Source organism: Prionailurus viverrinus, chromosome C1 (genome assembly GCF_022837055.1).
Source record: "Prionailurus viverrinus isolate Anna chromosome C1, UM_Priviv_1.0, whole genome shotgun sequence".
Classification (NCBI taxonomy): Eukaryota; Metazoa; Chordata; class Mammalia; order Carnivora; family Felidae; genus Prionailurus; species Prionailurus viverrinus.
Genome location: NC_062568.1, coordinates 64699648 through 64715375, shown reverse-complemented (window position 1 = coordinate 64715375; position 15728 = coordinate 64699648). Strand labels below are relative to the sequence as shown.

Sequence of the window (15728 nt, the reverse complement as noted above, 5' to 3'; positions counted from 1 at the left end):
TTTGTTCTTGGACAAAATGCATTTTTATCATCAAAAACTATTAAGAGGAGCAAGAATATATGCTTTGCCAACTTTTCAGAATTGTTATATGACATGAAGGAGTCAATGCATGTGAGAGCACATTAAATGTAATGTGTTACAAAAATATATTGTATGTAACTGTCACATATTAAATGTTTCTATGTCACTGAAAGTAGTTATGGGTTCAATTTCTTTGTGACTTAAGATCTTCATGAAGAGAACTCCCTGCCTGTTTCAGGAGACAGGTCATTATATTGTACACCAAACCCAGGGACCTTCCTTGAAATCCCAGGGCTTTTCAAAAAGCCCCAGCAGATGAATGTGTATGGCAATCTTTTTTAAATTATTATTTAAAAAAAATTTATTTTTAATGTTTATTTATTTTTGACAAAGAGGCAGAGCATGAGTGAAGGAGGGGCAGTGAGAGAGGGAGACACGGAATCCGAAGCAGGCTCCAAGCTGTCAGCACAGAGCCTGACACGGGGCTCAAACTCACAGACCATGAGACCATGACCTGAGCTGAAGTAGGACGCCCAACCGACGGAGCCACCCAGGCGCCCCATGGCAATCTTAAGTGTTCATGATGAGGAATGTAGATTCACAAGGCTTCGGTCATTCCTGAGTGTGAGTTTTGCAATACTTAAATATTCACATTAGATTAGTTGTTTAGTGGTTTTAATATAACCTTTGATGGTTTTAATATAATTCCTTTAAGGATTATTTACTGAATACCTGTTACGTGCCAGCCGTGGTTGCGCGTACTTAACAGGTATTATCTAATTTTTCCACATTAATTCTGTAATGTACTTGTCATACCTGCTTCTGGGCTTCCTTTATGACAAATTACAGTGATTTAAATCCTTATGTTTCTAGATCTCTTCTTCTAGAAGTCACTATGTGTATACTATTTGGAGCCTCTAGGTGATATCTGAGGCAGTTTTTATATATATCTCAAGCAACTCTTAGAACAGGATTTGTGAATTCAGATGCTCAAATAACATGCAAAACAGACCAAATATAGGGAGTAAAGTGATGTGAGCTTCAGCTCATTGTTGACCTGAAGTAATGTTGGCCCACAATTGCCCTGTCTTCCAATTTAATTTTTTAATGCGTTCCCGACTTTATTGAGATACAATTGACATGTAGCATTGTGTTTAGGTATGCAATGTAATGACATGCTGACATATATATTAACAAAATGTTTACTACAATAAAGTTAGTTAAGCCATCCTTCACCTCACATAATTACCACTTCGTTGTTACAGCGAGAACATTAAAGCTCTACTCTCATAGCAACTTTCAAGTATGCATTAGGGTTTTGTTAACTAAAGTCACCATGCTGTCCCTTAGATCTCAGAACTTGTTCATTTATATTGAGAATTTGTACTCTGACCAACAACTCCTTCTTTCCCCCAACTCTTTTGCCTCGGGAAGTCACCATTCTAATCTCCATTTCCATGAGATTGATGTTTTTAGATTTCATGTGAGGCCATACAGTATTCATCTTTCTCTGTTTGACTTATTTCACTTAGCATAATGCCCTCAAGGTCCATCCACTTTGTCACAAATGATAGGATTTCCCTCTTTTCCATGGCTGAAATGTATGTGTGTGTGTGTGTGAGAGAGAGAGAGAAAGAGAGAGAGAATGTGTACATGCGTGTTTATACACATATACACACCACATATTTTTTTATCAACTCATCCATCAATAGACACTTAGATTGTTCAGGTCCTCCAATTTTTAAGAGATGGCAGAAAATGGTTCCTTGAGTGAAACCCTACCAATTTTTAAATGTTAGAAACTAACTCAAATTAAAACAAAAAAATATAAGAAGGACAAAACAATTCTGTTTATAGGATTCATTTTGTAGTCTCCTGATTCATAATTTCTATGTCAGTCTTTTATGGTACAGTCTTTAAATATTATGTATAAAACAGTGTCTCATTATCATTTAGTGCTTATTAACATCATGCATTTCTTCCCATTGAAGGCAACCTTAAAACACATTTTCAAGAGGGCACAGTTCAGCAGCTATTCCCAGTTATTACTGCCAATGGAATGCTTTATTTCTGGCTCCAAGAGAAGTACCAGCTTTTAGGTTCTGTATAGAACTCACACTGCCTTAGGGACTGTCTCCTCCACTCTTTCTGCCCTCTGCAGCCTGATTACTATGTGTAGATATGGCTGGAATTTTGTATGTTTAAAGAGCAGTTGCTTTGCTGGGAAAAGCTTCAATTAAACAGAGTCTAGAGATACTCAAGGGTACTTCGTTGCTTCTGTAGTGGAGGGTTACATTTATTTTCATAAGCTTCTGTAACAAAGCCCCAGACTCTCCAGCAATCATGTAGACCAAAATGTCTGTGCATACTGGGATCTTCTTGCTAAATTTAGAATGGCACAGGACCAGCTTTTCTATAAACTCCCTGGTGCAATGTGACCTCTCTTACAATAGAAATAATACTTCGTGTCTTTGTTGAAATGATGCTATGAAGAAGGAGGAAAAAGGAGATAAAGCATTTGAAACATATTGGGTTCCTTAGATATAAAACTGTGATGAAATCCAATGTGTCAGCATCAAATGATAGAGTAAAGTTAAGGAAATTTTGTACCCTTTGTACCCATTCTAAGATAACCATTCGAACACTGACTTAGTTCCAAACCCTGTATCCTACAAGATTTTTCATTGATGAATCATCATGAAAATATTGAGGCAAGTTCTGGTGGAATTTGGATTAACATCTCTGTGTGGGATTTCCCAGTAGGAGCTAAGAGGGGAGCAAAAAAAGAAAACAGAAATATAGTCTCTTGAACCCATGGTCACCTCTATTAATTTTCTAATTTCCACCTTGGAAGGTCTTTGCAGATTTAGCATCATGTCCCTTTGAAGCCCGTTGAAGGAAGCTTGATGCTGTATTAATTGCAAAGATGTCACTGGTGTTGTTGAAGTTTCAAAAATTAGGTCAGCATCCTGACATAGACTATGCTTAATGTTTCTCTCTGAAGGTTAAAATACCTTAATCAGTTTTGGCAAGGGTCACGTTTAATGTAGATTAATAATCCAAAATGGAGAACTATGAGCATGCCTCCATTTTCAAGGAGAGGCTTAAACTGATTTGAAAGATAACACATTTTGAATATGGCACATTTATTAAATATCTGTTTAACCCTCAGCAAACATACAACCTGAGTCTATAATTGAAAAAACATAATTTCCTTCAAGGTTGAGGAAAGGTGGAGATCTACTCAGAAAAGAGTACCTAAAAGAAATACTATTTTATCATCCACAATGCATAGATTGGAAAAATATTATTTTTGACATAATTTTTCTGGCTTTTCAATTTACTTAGCAACTTCAAAAAATGTAGATTCCAGCTGATGCAGACATAGCAGAAGGCAGTAAAGCAGTCTTGTTACAATCTTTGTGTATGCCTGTGTATATCTGTGTTTATACTGAGAACACATGGTCGTCAGATTCTAATTCCATTTTGGGAAAAAGACATCAGGTGCCATAAAGATAACTACCAAACGTTGAGAGTCAGATGTACCAATTATTAATAGATAAATGTTACTGTTTTTTTAATCTCTAAATTAAATCTCAAAATCTTTACCGTATAAAATTTCCTTTCAAGGTGTCTTGGAAAAATAGGTATGGACCATTTTAAGTTCTATTTTTGTTAGTGTGTCAGCTCTGTTTATAACTCAAATCTATATTTTAACTCTTAACATAAGAACCAAGGGAGCATGAAACCTAGAATAGATTCTCTAAGGTACTGCTAGGTCACACTACAATACCAATACTGCACTTCTTGGTTTAGATTCATTTTTTTTTCTGGCAGAGCTTTAATGGAATCTTTTGTTATTATTATGTAGTCAAAGAAGAGATATGTAGTTAATAGAGATATTTACTTATTTTGTATAATATATACATAAACACCATTTCCCACAGGATGTTTGTAGAGCACTAGCTCTATCATGAAATGCTATGAGAAAAAGAAAATGAAGAATTAATGCACATTCACAATGCATATTACCATATTAAAGGCTTTGAAGTCTTGCATGAATCAATCTGTTGCTGTTTCATCATTACTTTGCAAATTATGTGATTGCTTTGTGAGTGTGTGTATGTGTGTAGCATAACATGGAATCAATGGCCCATGCTTGGGGAAAAACAGAAGCGCCAATAAATTATTAAAGATGAAACAAATGTTGATAAAACAGTTTCCTAAACTTTAAAAAATAGGAGTAGAAGTTAAAATGAACGTTAAAGAGTTTTTTTTTTTCTTTCTTTTTTTTGTAGGGGAAGGATGCTACTTTTTAGCATCCATGTATTTATTTATCTAAAAAGTTTCAAATAAGATGTTTTTTTTTCTTTGTGGGAAATCAAAATACTGAATGAAGGGGGATAGGTTTGTTAAAAACAAAACAGACTCCAAGTGGAGTCGCTTAGGCTAAGCCTTAGGTGACCAAATAGAGGCATAATTACAGGTTTGGCTTTCCCAGAAATGGAATTTGAAATCAAGTCACTTGGGAATTATCTGATCAGCACTAGTTAGGTAATCTACCTCATAGACCCCTGCCATCCCCTACAAGAAAGCAAGCTTGCAATAGCCAACCCCCCACATTTTCGCCCAGAATGACTCCCTTGTTCCTGCTTCCTTCTGCAAATAAAAGTCTTTCATTTTGTATAGCTCCTCAGAGCTCCTTTCAACCTACTAGATTGGATGCTGTCCAATTCAAATCCATTTTTGCTGAAATAAACTGTCCAAAATTTTTAAATGCCTCAGTTTATCTTTTAACAGGATGAGTAAAAGCAGTTCCAAGATAAACCCATGTAGATCAATTCTTTCTGAGAGGCAAAAGGGTAAAGAAAACCCTGCTTAACATTTTGAAAGAAAGATCCTTTTAAATAAATGCAAAAAGTATTTTAAATTATAGTACAACTATATATATGTATGTATACATATAGTACAACTATATATATGTACATACATATATATATATATATATATATATACATACACACATATACATTACATATTTTTGAGGGAGAAGGAAAGAAGTAGGGTAAAATAAAAAGGAAAGGGAAATGTACCAAGATGAAAGGTTGGGAGAGACAGAAAATTTAGACTAGGAAAGTGTAAGAGGAGAAGGAAGCAAAAGTGACACAGGAAGGGGGACATCTATAGAGGGAGCAGTTTCTATGGTGCTATATGTGCGTGAACTATGAAGGTTAAAGCTGAGCCCTGTACTCAAGCTGATGGGAGGCTCCCATCAGATCCCTTCAAAGCTATAATTAGCCAGTCCAGCTCGGGCTGCAGTCCTTCACTTGCTCTTTGTCCTTCATTCTCAGAGGAAATCTCGGAATGAGGCAGACCAAAAAGTAAGAGAAAAAGTAATTTTTGTGTTTCTCAGTGGCCAGAGAATCCTGAAATCGAGTCTTAATAAGAGTCTTAATTTAAGAAAGCTTGAGGGGCGCCTGGGTGGCTCAGCTGGTTAAGCATCCAAATCTGGCTCAGGTCATTATCTCACAGCTTGTGAGTTTGAGCCCCGCATCAGGCTCTGTGCTGAAAGCTCAGAGCCTGGAGTCTGCTTCAGATTCTGTGTCTCCCTCTCTCTCTGCCTCTCCCCCTGCTCACACTCTATCTCTCTCTCTCTCAAAAAATAAACAAACATTTAAAAAAATGTAAGAAAGCTTGAGAATGAAAAATAAAATGGAAATGGAAAAAAATAATGAAAAGAAAAATAAAGGAAATCAGAATGAAAGTCTACTGAGGGAATAAAATAAAACAAAACATCTACTGAGAAATAGGAATGGGTGGGAGGAATGGGTTTTAAGTAGAGGCCCTGCCTCTAATTAAATTAGCAGGCTAATTTCTCTGTCTGCTCCCCAGGAGGCAAACCTTGGGCTCCTCATTGGCAAAGTGTTATGACAGTGTTGGAAATCCAGGTAGTGTCACTTATTAGATGTGTGATCCCAGGCAAACATCCCACGTTCTTGATACTTCTATTTTCTTAACTTTTAAATAGAGATACTGAGGTCTTCCAATGAGACTGGTCTCTAGTCTAGATTCTGTTTGCTTATCTCCATTCCTCTGGCTATAAAGTCCTTTCCTCACCCATCCTTAAAATAACATTATGTCATCATAATGGAGCTCACATTTCACCTTTTCCAAGCCACAGAAAACATTTTCTCTTTCTTAACACCCATAGGAGTTAGCACTGCTACGTATATTTCTTAATGTTCTTGACTTACCTAATTGCTGTAATCTTTTCCTATTGGGTCTCAAAATCCCTTAAAGTGAGCTTGGGTATTGTCTGCTCCTTCAAAATTGCAGGCGGTGCAAGTAAGGAGTGGAAGTATTGGGAGAGGGTTTTAAACCCTGGTTTTATATCAAGCGTGTCTGAAGGTAGATAATAAAGACTTGATGCCTCATTTTATTCCCTGGTACTCAATTAACTTCAATGCAAAAAGTGTTAAAGTTGAAAAACCTTGGATTTGGTAGAATTCAACTACAATATATCTTGTATATATTTTATTTCTTCTTAACAAATCAAAAATATAAGTGTAAGAGCTTGGATCCTCCTGCAGCTGACCAAAAAAGGAAGACCTTGTCTGAGAACACTACCAAGGGATCTATTTTCAGAATGTGTGTCTGCAGGTAGGGCTTTAAAGATACAGTTATTGCTGCACTCAATCAGTATTAGAGAATTTCTAGTGCTTCTATAGTTTCATGGCAACACAAGTAACCACCACCTTTTTTGATTTGCTTTCTATCACCCAAGAACAAAAAATAAATGAACAGACAATAAACAAAAAAAATCTATAGTAGGAAGGTCAACCTTTCATGTTAGTTATCTAAGATCTATTTCTTCTTATAAAAGAGGAGGTAAAAAAAAATTCAGAAGTACTCAATGGCTGACTTCTGGTGGGATGACTTTTACACTCTATTTTGTAATCATAAGGTTCCTGAAAGTATATGCAGTTCTGAAATGTATACACAGGAGTAACATCACGAGATCTATTTGAGTAGAAAGGGATAATAAAGTTTAATTTCTCCTTTCTACCTTTTTTATGTTCTCTCTTATGAGAGATGAGTTAGAGAGAATAATTAGATCAAGTGCAAAACTTCTACCCATGAGATTAAACATTATGTAATTCCAAGTTTTCCCTATTTTAGTAGATGTAGACAGTACTGGTAACAAAGCTATGATTTTCCTCCTATGCTCTTCCAGCCTAATTTCTTTTCTTAAGTATATTTATTTATTTGGAGATATACAAAGACCACGTGAGTGGAGGAGGGACAGAGAGAGAGAGGGAGAGACAGAATCCCAAGCAGGCTCCATGCTGGCAGCTGCAGAGGCCAACGCAGGGCTTGAACTCATGAACCTTGAGATTATGACCTAAGCCTAAACCAAGAGTCAGGTGCTTAACCAACTGAGTCATCCAGGTGCCCCTCATCCAGCCTGATTTCTGAGCAAATCCTTTATGCCATTGTCTCTTAAAATTATTCTGATTCCTTTTTTGTATATAAGCTGCATTAAAAGTGTTTTATATGTGTCTGTATTTGAAGGTCAGAGAATAAAATTTTACATGGCAAATTGAACTAAATTTTGTTGGTCCTAGGTGGACAGAGATTCCATGTTGCAGGAAACATTGTTTTAGGTCCTCTGTATCCCTGGATCTGATAGGTTTCAAAGCAGTAGTGTCTCCTGATCCAGCCGAGGCCAGCAAAACAGTCTTAGCAAGCTGCATTTTGTCTATGCTTTCTTAATGGTTATCAAAGACAACTATTCAAACCTGCCATCTAGTTCTCTTGTTGATAAAGTGAGAAAACTCAGACTCCTTGCCCATTGGTCCAATTTAGGTCACATCTATTTTGCTTCTGCAGTTATGACAAAATATATGGGCTTGCCCGCCTCCAATATATTTAACATTTAATCTCTGATTGTAATGTCACTGGGATTCCCTAGAACAATTTTTTGTTCCTGTTATTATGTTTAAGGTTCTCGTCCCTGTTGGTGTGAAAAAACAATCCAATACCATCGCATACACTTTAGTTTCCCTGTCTTAACGATAATATTGGTTCAAGACTATTTAGATGTGACTGAGGACCAGAAATAGTACAATAATTAGTGGTAAGAGGACTTTTCCTCAGAACCTGGGGGCCTTACAAAATGATAACTACAGGGCTTCTAAATAAATTCTTGACAATAGCAAAGTGTTGCTTTCAGGATCTATTGCTTTTGTTGTTGCTGTGTGTGTGTGTAATTTTTTTTTAGTTGGCCTAAAAGAACTTCATCAAAAATTCTTAATGGATTCAACAGTTTCTTTAAAAATATCTCAGAAACACTTAATGGCATCTTAAAAAGAAGTTCAAATAATTCATAAAAAGACTAATCTTTTCATTATCTAACAGTAATTTATAAGTGTTGAGTATTTACTCAAACTTACCATTTTAAAATGAGTTCATGACATTTGACAAATCTAAAACAAGTTTGATTTGTTTTCATGGGTAAATGTATAATGTTCTCCAGATGATATGTATTATTTCATACATCCCATCTTTCACTGCCATCTAAACAGATTGTTTATTTCAAAATGACCACATTTACCTTTATTTGTATTTGAAGGGACTACCACATTTACCTGTGATACTCTTGATGTAATATAGTCAATTGGTCAATTTGAAGGGACTACCACATTTACTCTTGATGTAGTCAAATGGTCAATTTGAAATAATACTGATAGTGAATAGTTATCACAAACTAAAATCAGCTCATATAATACCTGAAAAGGAATTATAAGAATCTTACAAAATTGTGTCAAAATATTAGCATGTCAAAATGTGGCTATGTTATACTCACATGTCCTCAAGGCACTGCTTTAAAACACATCAAATTAGATATCAGATTCTTCTTAGATGGTAATAGTTTTGCTCCCTCCAAGAAAGTGGAAGAGCCTCTTCTTCTTACTGTTTTGAAATATAAATTATTTGTTCCTGAGAACCATGATCTAACATGTTTTGGTCCTAAAAATTTTTTACATCAAAGCTTAAGTTTGTTTGCAAAGCTTTCAAGTCTCTCAAAAGTAAGGGATCTCTTGCTAACTTTGAATGGGGACTAAAGATCTGATATTCATTATAATATCCAATCTTTGTAACAACCATATAAGGATAATTATCTCTATTTTATTTATTTTATAGGTGCTTTTAAACTTAGGCCAAGAAAAAATAACTTAATCGTACATGGTGGAACCATAATGTGCCACTAATAACAGGAGAAAACAAGACAATTTGCTCTTGAAAAACACCAAAGATAATTTCAGGTGGGTTTCTTAGAAAACTATAGAGTTCATATGACTTATATTCTTATATATTTGTCAATGTATTAAACTTTTAAAATACATTATTAGCATGGGGCTGGCCTATTTTTACTAATGGCAACCTATTCACACTCTTTCCAATCTTTCAATCATTTGAAACTGACTTTGTGAAGTCTTTCATTCAGTAGGGATGATGGCTAGAAATATTCCATATGACTGAACTTGCAAAGAAAACCTAGAAGAGACAATAGTCTGGCTCAGAATTTATAAGTGTTGGCCTTTAGTCAATATATAGAGAGTAACATAAAAAAGTATGGCAAAACTAAATCATTCTGCTTCCTATCCATATAATATTCTAATAATACTAACCAAGGAAAAGAATATAAATGTCTTAAGACTTAGATATGTATATAGGACTAAAATTTATTTCTTAATTTCCTATTCCTTTGGATTTCTTTTTCTTTCTTTCTCTCTTTCTTTCTGTTGTGATATCTCAAGTATATGGAAGTATCAAACACAAATTATTTTTGAAAGGATGCATCTCAACCTAGTCTTATAGCAGTTCAATAAAGAATAACTGAATACAAGCTCATAATCCAAAATTATTAGACATGCTAAGAAATAAATCGCCATGAGTAAGAGTCAGTGAGCAGAAATCACCATCAGCAGAATTAGAAAAATAAGATACAGCATATGAAGAAATCGTGTTTAAAGTTGAATGCAAAGAACACGAACCTTTTAAAAGTAGTCAGATATTACAACCTGAATGCAAAACAAAAGCACACATATGATATCTACAACAGACATATAATTATTGAAATCAGTGGATCACATAAACATCAGGTATGTTATACACACCTGAATGTAATTAGTAAACTGAGACATTAATTTTTTTAACATTTCTTTATTATTGAGAGACAGAGAGAGACAGAGTATGAGCATAGGAGAGGCAGAGAGAGAAGACACAGAATCTGCAGGAGGCTCCAGGCTCTAAGCTGTCAGCACAGAGCTCAATGCTGGGCTCGAACTTACAAATCACCGGTCATGACCTGAGCTGAAGTTGCACACTTAAACGACTGAGCCACCCAGGCGCCCCTAGTAAACTGAGATATTGATCTAAAATCTAAGGAAGTAATGAGATAGGAACCACGAGATATTAGACAATAATAGAAACATCTAATGCGTTTCAAAATTCTGGAACGAGAAAATACAATGCAAGAGAGACAATATTTGAAGAGATAATGGGTCAATATTTTTAGTAACCGAAGACATGAATTCTCAGATTCAGGAAACTCTACAAAGTCCAAACAGGGAAATAAAATATTGAATATATCATAGAAAGCCTATTAGTGAAGACAAAGAGAATATCTAGAATATCTTAAAAGTTGTTAAAAATAATGACAGATTGTCTGCAGTTAGCATTTAGATGGAAAGATAACTTTTTAATAAGAACAATAGAAGCCAGATGTTAGTGGAACAATATCTTCAATTTACTAAAAGAAAATAACTTTAAGACTATAAACCTACTTTAACTTACATTTGAGAGTAAGATAAAATACATTTTCAGATAAAACTAAGAGAGCCTACCTTCAATAGACTTCATTAAAACTTCTAATAGATGTAGTTTAAGAAAAAGAAAAAAAAAATTAAGGAAAGTGAATGATATAGAATGGAAGAATGTGCACAATTATTGGTAAATATGTGGGTAAATTTATGTTAACACCAACTCTATAAAAATAATAATTATTTATGGTATTAAAAAGAGAGAAAAAATAAATACCAGACAAAAATACCCAACAAGGTAGAAGAAAATATTCAGGTTAAATAATTCTATATTTGTTTTGTACCATTGGGTGGGTGAGTAGGATAGAAATGATGATTAACTTTAAAGTTATTTTAACATACCTGTTAAAATGTTAAGGATAGTCACCCATAGAATGGAAAGAATATGCAAGTTTCCCAGAAATGGCCCAAAAGAAAGAGCACAAGGGAAAGGAGGTCTCCAAACACAGACCAGTGGGAGACTTATTATTGCGAAGTGTTCTAATGTAATTTCCTTATTCGCGCCTTTTTTTGTTGGATTGGTGAGCTCAGAATTTTGACTCTGGATGCTGAAAGAAATCATCTGCTCCTTCTTCTGTTGGCTGCCCATGATTAACTCCAGAACTTGCTCTGTTGCCACTTCAACAGCCACTGAAAAACAAAGACTATGCCAGCCTTACTGTCTTTTAGAATTTCACAGCATTTAATTTTGATGGAACGTTCTACTTTTAGAGTATAGTTGTAGACAACAAAGGTAGCGGGTATTCAGCTAGTTTTGATTTTCTTGGCGTAACAACCAATTCAATTTATGAGAAGAACACAATTGTTCGACAAATACGTTTCCTTGTTGCGATTGGTGGTAGGCTGGAGTTGTGAAGCCAATGAGCATATTCATTCATTTCCTAATTGTTTTCACCAAAGAGCACTGCCAGTGATTATCTCAGATCTTCTGTTCGCAGAGTTACTAATCAGTTACTTCAGGTTTTGTCCTTCAGACCAATCTGCTTTCTTCCAAAAACTTAAGGGTTAGGCTCAAATCAAATCACTTTCCAAAGTAGTAGCCACACTATTTTTCACTGGTCTTGGTAAATTCCTTTCCTCCCCACTCCACCCTAAGAAAGCCTAAAAGTAATTCATATTTTCTGGTTGTGTGGATAGTTTGACAAATTATTTTCAGGAGTAAGAGGGATAGAGTGTGACCCAAGAAAGCCTGCTAATTTTATGGACTGCATTACGACTGAAGTCTACCAGTACTTTCTTCCCAGAATATTAGAACTACCTTGTGGCTGGATCATTCTGGATGATCAAGGGACAGAAGCTAAAATCAGTGCTTTGTGAGTGTAAACACAGACTTAAACAAAATCTATAAAAGGAAATGTTGACCTTTGGTAAGAATGGAAATAACTCCAACTGAATGATTCTTATTTATAGGCTGCTACATAAATATTTGGCATAGCAGGATTGGCACAGTCACCCCAAGGATTCATGAGACTCTTCTTTCTGAATGGATATATCTTCTTAGCTATTAGCCCTTCCTTCCTTACTGCCTAGCTACAAGAGGGAGGAAAGCCGTAAGTGCTGACAGGGCACAAAAAGGACCAGCTAAAAATAAAGTTTCTTGAAATGCACAGAAGCATGTGATGCCCAGAATTTCAGGCTAGATATAATACTGAATGAATTGGGTTCTCATGAAGAAGCCTTCTTATAAAAATATATGTGACAACTTCACATGCAGCTAATGAAAGAAGAATGAGAAAGGCTAAGAAGAAAGAATGTCGTTTGTCAGGCAGCCAGCCATCACTGCAGTGAGCCTCTTATAGCAGCCAGGTGATGCAGCAATAATTAACGCCGCCAACTTTATTGGGCAGAACTGGTTATCCTTATGCTGGAGGGGTGTGAGGCATATGGGAGGAAAAGACAGGGAAAATAGTTACTTTTTGTTTCCCTCGCAGTTAATTAAATTAAATTGAAAAATAAATTAAAACACATCAATGCTTGAATTCTGTCTTTCTGTCCTCCTGAACACGAATAGAAAGCTCTGCTCTGACTTTCCTGTAACATGCAAAGAGAGTACATTGTTTTTATACATAATACAGAAAGAAATGAGTCTTAAAGTCCAAATATTATCAACGTAAATGTGTTACGTTTACAGTTAAGGTAGGTTCTTACTTTAATCTATCTATGAAATATTTTAAAAAGTGGTGGGTTTTTTTTTTGGTGAATTATAGATATGTAGTTGGACTGATTAGTTTATAAGTCTGCATATATGATTTCAAAGAAATTGTGCTTACCTAGTTGTTGGGGAAATAAACACTCTACAATAAGAAGTGCTCAGCTCAGCATGAAGCATGGGAGTGCATGAGCACAGTATGGATGAAGTGTGAGGAGATAGAATCTCACTTCAGGAACTAGGGAACCAGTTATAATGGAAAGGTACCGGAAGTGTGAGAGGGGGACCTGCCAGAGCACCCCCCATCCCAGGGCAGGGGGTATTTTTTGTGCATAAGCCCAGGCCAAAACTGAGCTTGAGAGATTGGCTTTGCCAATTACCCTGTCTCAATGCAGTCCCTAAGCTATGCTTCCAATTATACAGCTTAAGAAACTTCCTTATTTCTTTTAACAGAAGAAGCACAGATATCAGCAGAGAAAATTCCAGTACTAACATTCTTGTTATTTCAAGCAACATTTCCATTTGATGCTGGATGTCTTCTGCTAATGAGCACCAGACTTAATAATTTACAAAGAAAAGCAGGTCAAATGTGAAATTGTTAGTGTGATATGGCTGCTGGTTTCATTTATTTTGTAAATGGACTATTTCTAGGTTTTAAATTATTTGGTCTAACTAACGCCCCCTTTTATTTACAAACATGCACACCAGAATCTAGGGGGAACAAAAAAGCATCTCTGAAAAAGTAAACTTAAGCTTAGAATAATCTTGTTACACTAACCTAGAAAGTTAAAACCACACAAAACTAGATAGATCTACATCATAGGATACTACGCTGCTCGTAAGAACAAAGTCATACATAATATTCAGGGATATTTGGAAATGGCATTGTGTTAAATGGAAAGTAGTGCACAGAGAAGGAGCCAAACTGTGTTTAAAAAATAAAAAGTAAGCAGAAAAAAGATTGGAAGAACATACACTAAAATATTAAGAAGAGTTCTCATGGGAAAGAGATTATTGGTGGTTTTTATTTTATTCTTTGTATTCTTTTGTACTTTCCAAAGTAAAAGCTTATCATTCTTTATGTTATCAAATATTCAATTAATAAAATCTATGTTTTATTTTTATTTCATCACTGATCACTAATTATGTTCTCATAATGAGTTTTATATCAGATGTGTTCTGTTATCAATGCCAACATTTATTCATGATAGCTCTTTAGTTGTATATAATCTAGACCATTTCTCCAGGGTTGGTTGGTTTTTTAGTTAGTTTGTTTTTGTTTTGTTTTATTTTAATCTTTCCTAACATTGACATTTTTAACACCTGTGACAATTGTTTTGCAGAATGTCTTTTGATTTTAGTTTTCTGATTATTTCCTCCTGATCAGATTCAGGTAAACTTTTTTATAAGGAATGCTACACAGGCCGTATTGCTTCCTTCTCCATACATCATATTGGGAGGCTTATAAGTCAGTGTGTCCAGTGCCAAATCTGCTGCCTTGGTCAAGGTGGCATCTGCTAGATTTTGTCATTCTTAAGGTATGGTTTCTTCTTTGAAATTCGAAGTAAATTCCAGTGAACACTCCTTTAAGCTGGTTTCTGTGTCCTTTCCAATCTCCATATGTCTTGAAGGGCTCCTTTACTTTTTGTCTGGAATGTTCCTAACTTGTACATTCCCTGTTCCACCCCTATTCACTTCTCTAAGAAGCTCTGGTTTCTTTCAGTGGGGAATAATATTGAAAAAACAAGATGTGGGTACTGGATACCGACCAGAATTCTAGTTCCTGTTAATGGGCACTGTTAAGAGATGCACTGCTAGCTAGCATCTAGTTAGATAGAGAGATAGATGATAGAGATAGATAGATAGATAGATAGATAGATAGATAGATAGATGATAGATAGATGATAGGTAGATGGATGCTAGATAGATAGATGATAGAGATAGAGGTTTTTTTTTTTTGTTTTTGGTTTGTTTTTTGTTTTTTTGTTTTTTAACAAGAAGCTATACCTCTAATACCAATCCCACTCCACAAGGTTCTTTGTTTCCTTTTCTATTTCATATTTGTACTCACTTCTCCCATGGTAAGAACCTAGTTCTCAATAGTATCAATATGTCCCTTTGTTTGCTCAGGCTTATAATATATATACTCAGATAATTGCTACATTCCTAGCACTACAAATATCAGACTATGTTATGTTTTCTTTGCAGTTTTTCCTGGTTTTGTTGTTTCTGTTGCTGTTTTGTCTTTAGAGTACATCCACCCAGGAGGTACCATCAGAGAGCTATGTTTAAAAGTGTATTAATTCCACTTTTGATCAAGCAGGTTAATTCTTCTGTGTGATTATGTTATCAACATAGTTTTACATTCTTTTGTTTCTGTTTGTTTTTCACATTGCAGTTTGCATTTTTTGCATTTTTCTTATTTACCTTTTTCTTTTCAAGATTTTATTTTTAGGTAGTCTCTTCACAACCCCAAGATCAAGTTGCATGCTCTACCAACTGAGCCAGCCACTTACTTCTAATTTACTTTTAAACATGGAAATTCTTTATGTAGTTTACAGTAAATTATTTACATAGTTCCAGAGTAAAATAATATAGTTAGAAGAGTCTTACTCTCTACCCTTCCCCTTCCCCTCAATCCCACCACCCCCCACCCCATGCAACCATCTTCT

At 35.3% G+C, this 15728-nt stretch overlaps 1 long non-coding RNA gene across 1 annotated transcript; it reads left to right on the top strand.

Moving 5' to 3' along the window:
- The first annotated feature begins 529 nt into the window (after nucleotides 1–529).
- On the top strand, nucleotides 530–14067 carry LOC125172887 (uncharacterized). Its single transcript, XR_007154862.1, has 3 exons — nucleotides 530–645; nucleotides 9226–9347; nucleotides 11439–14067. It is a non-coding gene; the product is annotated as an uncharacterized LOC125172887 (long non-coding RNA).
- Nucleotides 14068–15728: the final 1661 nt, after the last annotated feature.